Below are 13,505 nucleotides of genomic sequence, written 5' to 3' on the forward strand. Positions count from 1 at the left end.
CCTGAGCCAGCCACTGATTGATTGATTGATTGATTGATTGATTGATTGATTGATTGATTGATTGATTGATGCAGCACAACAGTCAAATAGTGGAGTGGAGTAGGGGAACAGCAAACAGCCAATAAAGCAGCCCGCCCGCTCGCCTGCCCGCCACAATGGACCTACCTGTGTACACTAGATGGATGTGATGGAATGTACTGTCGTCCCTACATTTCAAGAAGAAGTAAGAATTGCAGTTGCAACAAAGCCTTGCTTGCCTACAAAGAGAGCAGCAATTTGGATTTGTTACTATGTTACCTAGAAGAATAACAAACTGTGCAAGGATGGAGGTTGTAGGAGCAAGGAGAAGTTGTCTGTAAAGTTGGTGGATGCCTATTTTCCATTTTGCAGTCCCTTGTCTCCCTCTTGTGGCCTCCTGGAGGCAACTAGCTGTGCAAAAAAAAGACAGCCTGGCGGCCGGCTGTTGCAGTGTTGCCCTCTCAGGCAACACTGAGTGACTGACTGAGCCTCACCGTCTTATATAAAGTTCAGACGGAACTTTGCACGTGTCATAGTGGAGCCCTCAGGATTCCAGAGCCAGCTTTCTGACATCATAATGGGGCCTCAGAGATAAAAGCCTGGGCCCAGGCAGTGTTGGTCAGTGCTGCTCAGCAGGCAGCACTGGACTGGACTGGATTACAGCTGATACAAGGTGTGAAGGAACAAGGGGTGGCTGTGGGCATGCACTTGCTGCCGCTGCCAGTGTTTATCTGCATGGCAGCAGGGCATTTGGGCGTTGCCAGGAAGGCGTTTTTATGTAGATTCCTCCTCTTTCAGCACTGCATTGTGGTGCAAGCAAAAGAAGCAAATCCTGTCTGGCTTCCTCTCCGGCCTTTATTCACCTCCCGTGTAGCTGTGAGTGTGTGAGCCTGCAGGGCCCCATGGAATTGCCTAGAAGTAGGCTGAATCGCTGCAAGGGCTGAACAGCAGTATCGGGCAGGCTCGGGCAACGCGCGGCCCGTTCGGGTTATCGCTTCTCGGCCTTTTGGCTAAGATCAAGTGTAGTATCTGTTCTTATCAGTTTAATATCTGATACGTCCCCTATCTGGGGACCATATATTAAATGGATTTTTAGAACAGGGAGATGGAAATAGAGCTTGCTCTGTCCACTCCACGCATTGACCTGGTATTGCAGTATTTCCAGGACCGGTGCACCCTTTCCTTATGTGTTGACTAAAAGCAGATTCCAAAAGTGTTTTTTGTCTTTGCTATTGTTTCTGTCTTTCTGAAGGGATCTCCCCTTTTAATCCCATTATTTCAACACCTGTTGGACAATGCATGAGTGATAATGAGCTCATTGATTAAATGCAATTAATGAATAGATTGCCACCTCTTGTTGTGTGTCGTCTGTGTTTCTGTGTTTCCGGCATTTCACATTGGAACACCTCATTCACCTTCCTTGTCTTCTCTCCGCCCTCCCTTTTAGGTAAGTTAAAGAGCTGCACCTGAGCCAGCCACTGATTGATTGATTGATTGATTGATTGATTGATTGATTGATTGATGCAGCACAACAATCAAATAGTGGAGTGGAGTAGGGGAACAGCAAACAGCCAATAAAGCAGCCCGCCCGCTCGCCTGCCCGCCACAATGGACCTACCTGTGTACACTAGATGGATGTGATGGAATGTACTGTCGTCCCTACATTTCAAGAAGAAGTAAGAATTGCAGTTGCAACAAAGCCTTGCTTGCCTACAAAGAGAGCAGCAATTTGGATTTGTTACTATGTTACCTAGAAGAATAACAAACTGTGCAAGGATGGAGGTTGTAGGAGCAAGGAGAAGTTGTCTGTAAAGTTGGTGGATGCCTATTTTCCATTTTGCAGTCCCTTGTCTCCCTCTTGTGGCCTCCTGGAGGCAACTAGCTGTGCAAAAAAAAGACAGCCTGGCGGCCGGCTGTTGCAGTGTTGCCCTCTCAGGCAACACTGAGTGACTGACTGAGCCTCACCGTCTTATATAAAGTTCAGACGGAACTTTGCACGTGTCATAGTGGAGCCCTCAGGATTCCAGAGCCAGCTTTCTGACATCATAATGGGGCCTCAGAGATAAAAGCCTGGGCCCAGGCAGTGTTGGTCAGTGCTGCTCAGCAGGCAGCACTGGACTGGACTGGATTACAGCTGATACAAGGTGTGAAGGAACAAGGGGTGGCTGTGGGCATGCACTTGCTGCCGCTGCCAGTGTTTATCTGCATGGCAGCAGGGCATTTGGGCGTTGCCAGGAAGGCGTTTTTATGTAGATTCCTCCTCTTTCAGCACTGCATTGTGGTGCAAGCAAAAGAAGCAAATCCTGTCTGGCTTCCTCTCCGGCCTTTATTCACCTCCCGTGTAGCTGTGAGTGTGTGAGCCTGCAGGGCCCCATGGAATTGCCTAGAAGTAGGCTGAATCGCTGCAAGGGCTGAACAGCAGTATCGGGCAGGCTCGGGCAACGCGCGGCCCGTTCGGGTTATCGCTTCTCGGCCTTTTGGCTAAGATCAAGTGTAGTATCTGTTCTTATCAGTTTAATATCTGATACGTCCCCTATCTGGGGACCATATATTAAATGGATTTTTAGAACAGGGAGATGGAAATAGAGCTTGCTCTGTCCACTCCACGCATTGACCTGGTATTGCAGTATTTCCAGGACCGGTGCACCCTTTCCTTATGTGTTGACTAAAAGCAGATTCCAAAAGTGTTTTTTGTCTTTGCTATTGTTTCTGTCTTTCTGAAGGGATCTCCCCTTTTAATCCCATTATTTCAACACCTGTTGGACAATGCATGAGTGATAATGAGCTCATTGATTAAATGCAATTAATGAATAGATTGCCACCTCTTGTTGTGTGTCGTCTGTGTTTCTGTGTTTCCGGCATTTCACATTGGAACACCTCATTCACCTTCCTTGTCTTCTCTCTGCCCTCCCTTTTAGGTAAGTTAAAGAGCTGCACCTGAGCCAGCCACTGATTGATTGATTGATTGATTGATTGATTGATTGATTGATTGATTGATTGATGCAGCACAACAGTCAAATAGTGGAGTGGAGTAGGGGAACAGCAAACAGCCAATAAAGCAGCCCGCCCGCTCGCCTGCCCGCCACAATGGACCTACCTGTGTACACTAGATGGATGTGATGGAATGTACTGTCGTCCCTACATTTCAAGAAGAAGTAAGAATTGCAGTTGCAACAAAGCCTTGCTTGCCTACAAAGAGAGCAGCAATTTGGATTTGTTACTATGTTACCTAGAAGAATAACAAACTGTGCAAGGATGGAGGTTGTAGGAGCAAGGAGAAGTTGTCTGTAAAGTTGGTGGATGCCTATTTTCCATTTTGCAGTCCCTTGTCTCCCTCTTGTGGCCTCCTGGAGGCAACTAGCTGTGCAAAAAAAAGACAGCCTGGCGGCCGGCTGTTGCAGTGTTGCCCTCTCAGGCAACACTGAGTGACTGACTGAGCCTCACCGTCTTATATAAAGTTCAGACGGAACTTTGCACGTGTCATAGTGGAGCCCTCAGGATTCCAGAGCCAGCTTTCTGACATCATAATGGGGCCTCAGAGATAAAAGCCTGGGCCCAGGCAGTGTTGGTCAGTGCTGCTCAGCAGGCAGCACTGGACTGGACTGGATTACAGCTGATACAAGGTGTGAAGGAACAAGGGGTGGCTGTGGGCATGCACTTGCTGCCGCTGCCAGTGTTTATCTGCATGGCAGCAGGGCATTTGGGCGTTGCCAGGAAGGCGTTTTTATGTAGATTCCTCCTCTTTCAGCACTGCATTGTGGTGCAAGCAAAAGAAGCAAATCCTGTCTGGCTTCCTCTCCGGCCTTTATTCACCTCCCGTGTAGCTGTGAGTGTGTGAGCCTGCAGGGCCCCATGGAATTGCCTAGAAGTAGGCTGAATCGCTGCAAGGGCTGAACAGCAGTATCGGGCAGGCTCGGGCAACGCGCGGCCCGTTCGGGTTATCGCTTCTCGGCCTTTTGGCTAAGATCAAGTGTAGTATCTGTTCTTATCAGTTTAATATCTGATACGTCCCCTATCTGGGGACCATATATTAAATGGATTTTTAGAACAGGGAGATGGAAATAGAGCTTGCTCTGTCCACTCCACGCATTGACCTGGTATTGCAGTATTTCCAGGACCGGTGCACCCTTTCCTTATGTGTTGACTAAAAGCAGATTCCAAAAGTGTTTTTTGTCTTTGCTATTGTTTCTGTCTTTCTGAAGGGATCTCCCCTTTTAATCCCATTATTTCAACACCTGTTGGACAATGCATGAGTGATAATGAGCTCATTGATTAAATGCAATTAATGAATAGATTGCCACCTCTTGTTGTGTGTCGTCTGTGTTTCTGTGTTTCCGGCATTTCACATTGGAACACCTCATTCACCTTCCTTGTCTTCTCTCCGCCCTCCCTTTTAGGTAAGTTAAAGAGCTGCACCTGAGCCAGCCACTGATTGATTGATTGATTGATTGATTGATTGATTGATTGATTGATTGATTGATTGATTGATTGATTGATTGATGCAGCACAACAGTCAAATAGTGGAGTGGAGTAGGGGAACAGCAAACAGCCAATAAAGCAGCCCGCCCGCTCGCCTGCCCGCCACAATGGACCTACCTGTGTACACTAGATGGATGTGATGGAATGTACTGTCGTCCCTACATTTCAAGAAGAAGTAAGAATTGCAGTTGCAACAAAGCCTTGCTTGCCTACAAAGAGAGCAGCAATTTGGATTTGTTACTATGTTACCTAGAAGAATAACAAACTGTGCAAGGATGGAGGTTGTAGGAGCAAGGAGAAGTTGTCTGTAAAGTTGGTGGATGCCTATTTTCCATTTTGCAGTCCCTTGTCTCCCTCTTGTGGCCTCCTGGAGGCAACTAGCTGTGCAAAAAAAAGACAGCCTGGCGGCCGGCTGTTGCAGTGTTGCCCTCTCAGGCAACACTGAGTGACTGACTGAGCCTCACCGTCTTATATAAAGTTCAGACGGAACTTTGCACGTGTCATAGTGGAGCCCTCAGGATTCCAGAGCCAGCTTTCTGACATCATAATGGGGCCTCAGAGATAAAAGCCTGGGCCCAGGCAGTGTTGGTCAGTGCTGCTCAGCAGGCAGCACTAGACTGGACTGGATTACAGCTGATACAAGGTGTGAAGGAACAAGGGGTGGCTGTGGGCATGCACTTGCTGCCGCTGCCAGTGTTTATCTGCATGGCAGCAGGGCATTTGGGCGTTGCCAGGAAGGCGTTTTTATGTAGATTCCTCCTCTTTCAGCACTGCATTGTGGTGCAAGCAAAAGAAGCAAATCCTGTCTGGCTTCCTCTCCGGCCTTTATTCACCTCCCGTGTAGCTGTGAGTGTGTGAGCCTGCAGGGCCCCATGGAATTGCCTAGAAGTAGGCTGAATCGCTGCAAGGGCTGAACAGCAGTATCGGGCAGGCTCGGGCAACGCGCGGCCCGTTCGGGTTATCGCTTCTCGGCCTTTTGGCTAAGATCAAGTGTAGTATCTGTTCTTATCAGTTTAATATCTGATACGTCCCCTATCTGGGGACCATATATTAAATGGATTTTTAGAACAGGGAGATGGAAATAGAGCTTGCTCTGTCCACTCCACGCATTGACCTGGTATTGCAGTATTTCCAGGACCGGTGCACCCTTTCCTTATGTGTTGACTAAAAGCAGATTCCAAAAGTGTTTTTTGTCTTTGCTATTGTTTCTGTCTTTCTGAAGGGATCTCCCCTTTTAATCCCATTATTTCAACACCTGTTGGACAATGCATGAGTGATAATGAGCTCATTGATTAAATGCAATTAATGAATAGATTGCCACCTCTTGTTGTGTGTCGTCTGTGTTTCTGTGTTTCCGGCATTTCACATTGGAACACCTCATTCACCTTCCTTGTCTTCTCTCCGCCCTCCCTTTTAGGTAAGTTAAAGAGCTGCACCTGAGCCAGCCACTGATTGATTGATTGATTGATTGATTGATTGATTGATTGATGCAGCACAACAGTCAAATAGTGGAGTGGAGTAGGGGAACAGCAAACAGCCAATAAAGCAGCCCGCCCGCTCGCCTGCCCGCCACAATGGACCTACCTGTGTACACTAGATGGATGTGATGGAATGTACTGTCGTCCCTACATTTCAAGAAGAAGTAAGAATTGCAGTTGCAACAAAGCCTTGCTTGCCTACAAAGAGAGCAGCAATTTGGATTTGTTACTATGTTACCTAGAAGAATAACAAACTGTGCAAGGATGGAGGTTGTAGGAGCAAGGAGAAGTTGTCTGTAAAGTTGGTGGATGCCTATTTTCCATTTTGCAGTCCCTTGTCTCCCTCTTGTGGCCTCCTGGAGGCAACTAGCTGTGCAAAAAAAAGACAGCCTGGCGGCCGGCTGTTGCAGTGTTGCCCTCTCAGGCAACACTGAGTGACTGACTGAGCCTCACCGTCTTATATAAAGTTCAGACGGAACTTTGCACGTGTCATAGTGGAGCCCTCAGGATTCCAGAGCCAGCTTTCTGACATCATAATGGGGCCTCAGAGATAAAAGCCTGGGCCCAGGCAGTGTTGGTCAGTGCTGCTCAGCAGGCAGCACTGGACTGGACTGGATTACAGCTGATACAAGGTGTGAAGGAACAAGGGGTGGCTGTGGGCATGCACTTGCTGCCGCTGCCAGTGTTTATCTGCATGGCAGCAGGGCATTTGGGCGTTGCCAGGAAGGCGTTTTTATGTAGATTCCTCCTCTTTCAGCACTGCATTGTGGTGCAAGCAAAAGAAGCAAATCCTGTCTGGCTTCCTCTCCGGCCTTTATTCACCTCCCGTGTAGCTGTGAGTGTGTGAGCCTGCAGGGCCCCATGGAATTGCCTAGAAGTAGGCTGAATCGCTGCAAGGGCTGAACAGCAGTATCGGGCAGGCTCGGGCAACGGCAGGCTCGGGCAACGCGCGGCCCGTTCGGGTTATCGCTTCTCGGCCTTTTGGCTAAGATCAAGTGTAGTATCTGTTCTTATCAGTTTAATATCTGATACGTCCCCTATCTGGGGACCATATATTAAATGGATTTTTAGAACAGGGAGATGGAAATAGAGCTTGCTCTGTCCACTCCACGCATTGACCTGGTATTGCAGTATTTCCAGGACCGGTGCACCCTTTCCTTATGTGTTGACTAAAAGCAGATTCCAAAAGTGTTTTTTGTCTTTGCTATTGTTTCTGTCTTTCTGAAGGGATCTCCCCTTTTAATCCCATTATTTCAACACCTGTTGGACAATGCATGAGTGATAATGAGCTCATTGATTAAATGCAATTAATGAATAGATTGCCACCTCTTGTTGTGTGTCGTCTGTGTTTCTGTGTTTCCGGCATTTCACATTGGAACACCTCATTCACCTTCCTTGTCTTCTCTCCGCCCTCCCTTTTAGGTAAGTTAAAGAGCTGCACCTGAGCCAGCCACTGATTGATTGATTGATTGATTGATTGATTGATTGATTGATTGATTGATTGATTGATTGATGCAGCACAACAGTCAAATAGTGGAGTGGAGTAGGGGAACAGCAAACAGCCAATAAAGCAGCCCGCCCGCTCGCCTGCCCGCCACAATGGACCTACCTGTGTACACTAGATGGATGTGATGGAATGTACTGTCGTCCCTACATTTCAAGAAGAAGTAAGAATTGCAGTTGCAACAAAGCCTTGCTTGCCTACAAAGAGAGCAGCAATTTGGATTTGTTACTATGTTACCTAGAAGAATAACAAACTGTGCAAGGATGGAGGTTGTAGGAGCAAGGAGAAGTTGTCTGTAAAGTGTGTGGATGCCTATTTTCCATTTTGCAGTCCCTTGTCTCCCTCTTGTGGCCTCCTGGAGGCAACTAGCTGTGCAAAAAAAAGACAGCCTGGCGGCCGGCTGTTGCAGTGTTGCCCTCTCAGGCAACACTGAGTGACTGACTGAGCCTCACCGTCTTATATAAAGTTCAGACGGAACTTTGCACGTGTCATAGTGGAGCCCTCAGGATTCCAGAGCCAGCTTTCTGACATCATAATGGGGCCTCAGAGATAAAAGCCTGGGCCCAGGCAGTGTTGGTCAGTGCTGCTCAGCAGGCAGCACTGGACTGGACTGGATTACAGCTGATACAAGGTGTGAAGGAACAAGGGGTGGCTGTGGGCATGCACTTGCTGCCGCTGCCAGTGTTTATCTGCATGGCAGCAGGGCATTTGGGCGTTGCCAGGAAGGCGTTTTTATGTCGATTCCTCCTCTTTCAGCACTGCATTGTGGTGCAAGCAAAAGAAGCAAATCCTGTCTGGCTTCCTCTCCGGCCTTTATTCACCTCCCGTGTAGCTGTGAGTGTGTGAGCCTGCAGGGCCCCATGGAATTGCCTAGAAGTAGGCTGAATCGCTGCAAGGGCTGAACAGCAGTATCGGGCAGGCTCGGGCAACGCGCGGCCCGTTCGGGTTATCGCTTCTCGGCCTTTTGGCTAAGATCAAGTGTAGTATCTGTTCTTATCAGTTTAATATCTGATACGTCCCCTATCTGGGGACCATATATTAAATGGATTTTTAGAACAGGGAGATGGAAATAGAGCTTGCTCTGTCCACTCCACGCATTGACCTGGTATTGCAGTATTTCCAGGACCGGTGCACCCTTTCCTTATGTGTTGACTAAAAGCAGATTCCAAAAGTGTTTTTTGTCTTTGCTATTGTTTCTGTCTTTCTGAAGGGATCTCCCCTTTTAATCCCATTATTTCAACACCTGTTGGACAATGCATGAGTGATAATGAGCTCATTGATTAAATGCAATTAATGAATAGATTGCCACCTCTTGTTGTGTGTCGTCTGTGTTTCTGTGTTTCCGGCATTTCACATTGGAACACCTCATTCACCTTCCTTGTCTTCTCTCCGCCCTCCCTTTTAGGTAAGTTAAAGAGCTGCACCTGAGCCAGCCACTGATTGATTGATTGATTGATTGATTGATTGATTGATTGATTGATTGATTGATTGATTGATTGATGCAGCACAACAGTCAAATAGTGGAGTGGAGTAGGGGAACAGCAAACAGCCAATAAAGCAGCCCGCCCGCTCGCCTGCCCGCCACAATGGACCTACCTGTGTACACTAGATGGATGTGATGGAATGTACTGTCGTCCCTACATTTCAAGAAGAAGTAAGAATTGCAGTTGCAACAAAGCCTTGCTTGCCTACAAAGAGAGCAGCAATTTGGATTTGTTACTATGTTACCTAGAAGAATAACAAACTGTGCAAGGATGGAGGTTGTAGGAGCAAGGAGAAGTTGTCTGTAAAGTGTGTGGATGCCTATTTTCCATTTTGCAGTCCCTTGTCTCCCTCTTGTGGCCTCCTGGAGGCAACTAGCTGTGCAAAAAAAAGACAGCCTGGCGGCCGGCTGTTGCAGTGTTGCCCTCTCAGGCAACACTGAGTGACTGACTGAGCCTCACCGTCTTATATAAAGTTCAGACGGAACTTTGCACGTGTCATAGTGGAGCCCTCAGGATTCCAGAGCCAGCTTTCTGACATCATAATGGGGCCTCAGAGATAAAAGCCTGGGCCCAGGCAGTGTTGGTCAGTGCTGCTCAGCAGGCAGCACTGGACTGGACTGGATTACAGCTGATACAAGGTGTGAAGGAACAAGGGGTGGCTGTGGGCATGCACTTGCTGCCGCTGCCAGTGTTTATCTGCATGGCAGCAGGGCATTTGGGCGTTGCCAGGAAGGCGTTTTTATGTAGATTCCTCCTCTTTCAGCACTGCATTGTGGTGCAAGCAAAAGAAGCAAATCCTGTCTGGCTTCCTCTCCGGCCTTTATTCACCTCCCGTGTAGCTGTGAGTGTGTGAGCCTGCAGGGCCCCATGGAATTGCCTAGAAGTAGGCTGAATCGCTGCAAGGGCTGAACAGCAGTATCGGGCAGGCTCGGGCAACGCGCGGCCCGTTCGGGTTATCGCTTCTCGGCCTTTTGGCTAAGATCAAGTGTAGTATCTGTTCTTATCAGTTTAATATCTGATACGTCCCCTATCTGGGGACCATATATTAAATGGATTTTTAGAACAGGGAGATGGAAATAGAGCTTGCTCTGTCCACTCCACGCATTGACCTGGTATTGCAGTATTTCCAGGACCGGTGCACCCTTTCCTTATGTGTTGACTAAAAGCAGATTCCAAAAGTGTTTTTTGTCTTTGCTATTGTTTCTGTCTTTCTGAAGGGATCTCCCCTTTTAATCCCATTATTTCAACACCTGTTGGACAATGCATGAGTGATAATGAGCTCATTGATTAAATGCAATTAATGAATAGATTGCCACCTCTTGTTGTGTGTCGTCTGTGTTTCTGTGTTTCCGGCATTTCACATTGGAACACCTCATTCACCTTCCTTGTCTTCTCTCCGCCCTCCCTTTTAGGTAAGTTAAAGAGCTGCACCTGAGCCAGCCACTGATTGATTGATTGATTGATTGATTGATTGATTGATTGATTGATTGATTGATTGATTGATGCAGCACAACAGTCAAATAGTGGAGTGGAGTAGGGGAACAGCAAACAGCCAATAAAGCAGCCCGCCCGCTCGCCTGCCCGCCACAATGGACCTACCTGTGTACACTAGATGGATGTGATGGAATGTACTGTCGTCCCTACATTTCAAGAAGAAGTAAGAATTGCAGTTGCAACAAAGCCTTGCTTGCCTACAAAGAGAGCAGCAATTTGGATTTGTTACTATGTTACCTAGAAGAATAACAAACTGTGCAAGGATGGAGGTTGTAGGAGCAAGGAGAAGTTGTCTGTAAAGTTGTGTGGATGCCTATTTTCCATTTTGCAGTCCCTTGTCTCCCTCTTGTGGCCTCCTGGAGGCAACTAGCTGTGCAAAAAAAAGACAGCCTGGCGGCCGGCTGTTGCAGTGTTGCCCTCTCAGGCAACACTGAGTGACTGACTGAGCCTCACCGTCTTATATAAAGTTCAGACGGAACTTTGCACGTGTCATAGTGGAGCCCTCAGGATTCCAGAGCCAGCTTTCTGACATCATAATGGGGCCTCAGAGATAAAAGCCTGGGCCCAGGCAGTGTTGGTCAGTGCTGCTCAGCAGGCAGCACTGGACTGGACTGGATTACAGCTGATACAAGGTGTGAAGGAACAAGGGGTGGCTGTGGGCATGCACTTGCTGCCGCTGCCAGTGTTTATCTGCATGGCAGCAGGGCATTTGGGCGTTGCCAGGAAGGCGTTTTTATGTCGATTCCTCCTCTTTCAGCACTGCATTGTGGTGCAAGCAAAAGAAGCAAATCCTGTCTGGCTTCCTCTCCGGCCTTTATTCACCTCCCGTGTAGCTGTGAGTGTGTGAGCCTGCAGGGCCCCATGGAATTGCCTAGAAGTAGGCTGAATCGCTGCAAGGGCTGAACAGCAGTATCGGGCAGGCTCGGGCAACGCGCGGCCCGTTCGGGTTATCGCTTCTCGGCCTTTTGGCTAAGATCAAGTGTAGTATCTGTTCTTATCAGTTTAATATCTGATACGTCCCCTATCTGGGGACCATATATTAAATGGATTTTTAGAACAGGGAGATGGAAATAGAGCTTGCTCTGTCCACTCCACGCATTGACCTGGTATTGCAGTATTTCCAGGACCGGTGCACCCTTTCCTTATGTGTTGACTAAAAGCAGATTCCAAAAGTGTTTTTTGTCTTTGCTATTGTTTCTGTCTTTCTGAAGGGATCTCCCCTTTTAATCCCATTATTTCAACACCTGTTGGACAATGCATGAGTGATAATGAGCTCATTGATTAAATGCAATTAATGAATAGATTGCCACCTCTTGTTGTGTGTCGTCTGTGTTTCTGTGTTTCCGGCATTTCACATTGGAACACCTCATTCACCTTCCTTGTCTTCTCTCCGCCCTCCCTTTTAGGTAAGTTAAAGAGCTGCACCTGAGCCAGCCACTGATTGATTGATTGATTGATTGATTGATTGATTGATTGATTGATTGATTGATTGATTGATTGATGCAGCACAACAGTCAAATAGTGGAGTGGAGTAGGGGAACAGCAAACAGCCAATAAAGCAGCCCGCCCGCTCGCCTGCCCGCCACAATGGACCTACCTGTGTACACTAGATGGATGTGATGGAATGTACTGTCGTCCCTACATTTCAAGAAGAAGTAAGAATTGCAGTTGCAACAAAGCCTTGCTTGCCTACAAAGAGAGCAGCAATTTGGATTTGTTACTATGTTACCTAGAAGAATAACAAACTGTGCAAGGATGGAGGTTGTAGGAGCAAGGAGAAGTTGTCTGTAAAGTGTGTGGATGCCTATTTTCCATTTTGCAGTCCCTTGTCTCCCTCTTGTGGCCTCCTGGAGGCAACTAGCTGTGCAAAAAAAAGACAGCCTGGCGGCCGGCTGTTGCAGTGTTGCCCTCTCAGGCAACACTGAGTGACTGACTGAGCCTCACCGTCTTATATAAAGTTCAGACGGAACTTTGCACGTGTCATAGTGGAGCCCTCAGGATTCCAGAGCCAGCTTTCTGACATCATAATGGGGCCTCAGAGATAAAAGCCTGGGCCCAGGCAGTGTTGGTCAGTGCTGCTCAGCAGGCAGCACTGGACTGGACTGGATTACAGCTGATACAAGGTGTGAAGGAACAAGGGGTGGCTGTGGGCATGCACTTGCTGCCGCTGCCAGTGTTTATCTGCATGGCAGCAGGGCATTTGGGCGTTGCCAGGAAGGCGTTTTTATGTAGATTCCTCCTCTTTCAGCACTGCATTGTGGTGCAAGCAAAAGAAGCAAATCCTGTCTGGCTTCCTCTCCGGCCTTTATTCACCTCCCGTGTAGCTGTGAGTGTGTGAGCCTGCAGGGCCCCATGGAATTGCCTAGAAGTAGGCTGAATCGCTGCAAGGGCTGAACAGCAGTATCGGGCAGGCTCGGGCAACGCGCGGCCCGTTCGGGTTATCGCTTCTCGGCCTTTTGGCTAAGATCAAGTGTAGTATCTGTTCTTATCAGTTTAATATCTGATACGTCCCCTATCTGGGGACCATATATTAAATGGATTTTTAGAACAGGGAGATGGAAATAGAGCTTGCTCTGTCCACTCCACGCATTGACCTGGTATTGCAGTATTTCCAGGACCGGTGCACCCTTTCCTTATGTGTTGACTAAAAGCAGATTCCAAAAGTGTTTTTTGTCTTTGCTATTGTTTCTGTCTTTCTGAAGGGATCTCCCCTTTTAATCCCATTATTTCAACACCTGTTGGACAATGCATGAGTGATAATGAGCTCATTGATTAAATGCAATTAATGAATAGATTGCCACCTCTTGTTGTGTGTCGTCTGTGTTTCTGTGTTTCCGGCATTTCACATTGGAACACCTCATTCACCTTCCTTGTCTTCTCTCCGCCCTCCCTTTTAGGTAAGTTAAAGAGCTGCACCTGAGCCAGCCACTGATTGATTGATTGATTGATTGATTGATTGATTGATTGATTGATTGATTGATTGATTGATGCAGCACAACAGTCAAATAGTGGAGTGGAGTAGGGGAACAGCAAACAGCCAATAAAGCA

The 13,505-nt window shown here is 47.7% G+C and overlaps 9 non-coding genes across 9 annotated transcripts; all 9 read left to right on the plus strand.

Moving 5' to 3' along the window:
• The first annotated feature begins 1,008 nt into the window (after positions 1-1,008).
• Positions 1,009-1,199, plus strand: LOC142723154 (U2 spliceosomal RNA). The gene has a single exon (XR_012875371.1). It is a non-coding gene; the product is annotated as a U2 spliceosomal RNA (small nuclear RNA).
• A 1,280-nt stretch (positions 1,200-2,479) lies between these two features.
• On the plus strand, positions 2,480-2,670 carry LOC142723155 (U2 spliceosomal RNA). The gene has a single exon (XR_012875372.1). It is a non-coding gene; the product is annotated as a U2 spliceosomal RNA (small nuclear RNA).
• A 1,288-nt stretch (positions 2,671-3,958) lies between these two features.
• On the plus strand, positions 3,959-4,149 carry LOC142723156 (U2 spliceosomal RNA). Its single transcript, XR_012875373.1, has one exon. It is a non-coding gene; the product is annotated as a U2 spliceosomal RNA (small nuclear RNA).
• Positions 4,150-5,457: 1,308 nt separating this feature from the next.
• Positions 5,458-5,648, plus strand: LOC142723157 (U2 spliceosomal RNA). Its single transcript, XR_012875374.1, has one exon. It is a non-coding gene; the product is annotated as a U2 spliceosomal RNA (small nuclear RNA).
• A 1,292-nt stretch (positions 5,649-6,940) lies between these two features.
• Positions 6,941-7,131, plus strand: LOC142723158 (U2 spliceosomal RNA). Its single transcript, XR_012875375.1, has one exon. It is a non-coding gene; the product is annotated as a U2 spliceosomal RNA (small nuclear RNA).
• A 1,296-nt stretch (positions 7,132-8,427) lies between these two features.
• LOC142723159 (U2 spliceosomal RNA) lies at positions 8,428-8,618 on the plus strand. Its single transcript, XR_012875377.1, has one exon. It is a non-coding gene; the product is annotated as a U2 spliceosomal RNA (small nuclear RNA).
• A 1,300-nt stretch (positions 8,619-9,918) lies between these two features.
• LOC142723160 (U2 spliceosomal RNA) lies at positions 9,919-10,109 on the plus strand. The gene has a single exon (XR_012875378.1). It is a non-coding gene; the product is annotated as a U2 spliceosomal RNA (small nuclear RNA).
• Positions 10,110-11,406: 1,297 nt separating this feature from the next.
• Positions 11,407-11,597, plus strand: LOC142723161 (U2 spliceosomal RNA). Its single transcript, XR_012875379.1, has one exon. It is a non-coding gene; the product is annotated as a U2 spliceosomal RNA (small nuclear RNA).
• Positions 11,598-12,897: 1,300 nt separating this feature from the next.
• On the plus strand, positions 12,898-13,088 carry LOC142723162 (U2 spliceosomal RNA). Its single transcript, XR_012875380.1, has one exon. It is a non-coding gene; the product is annotated as a U2 spliceosomal RNA (small nuclear RNA).
• Positions 13,089-13,505: the final 417 nt, after the last annotated feature.

The sequence above is a fragment of the Rhinoderma darwinii genome, unplaced genomic scaffold (genome assembly GCF_050947455.1).
Source record: "Rhinoderma darwinii isolate aRhiDar2 unplaced genomic scaffold, aRhiDar2.hap1 Scaffold_548, whole genome shotgun sequence".
Taxonomy (NCBI): domain Eukaryota; kingdom Metazoa; phylum Chordata; class Amphibia; order Anura; family Rhinodermatidae; genus Rhinoderma; species Rhinoderma darwinii.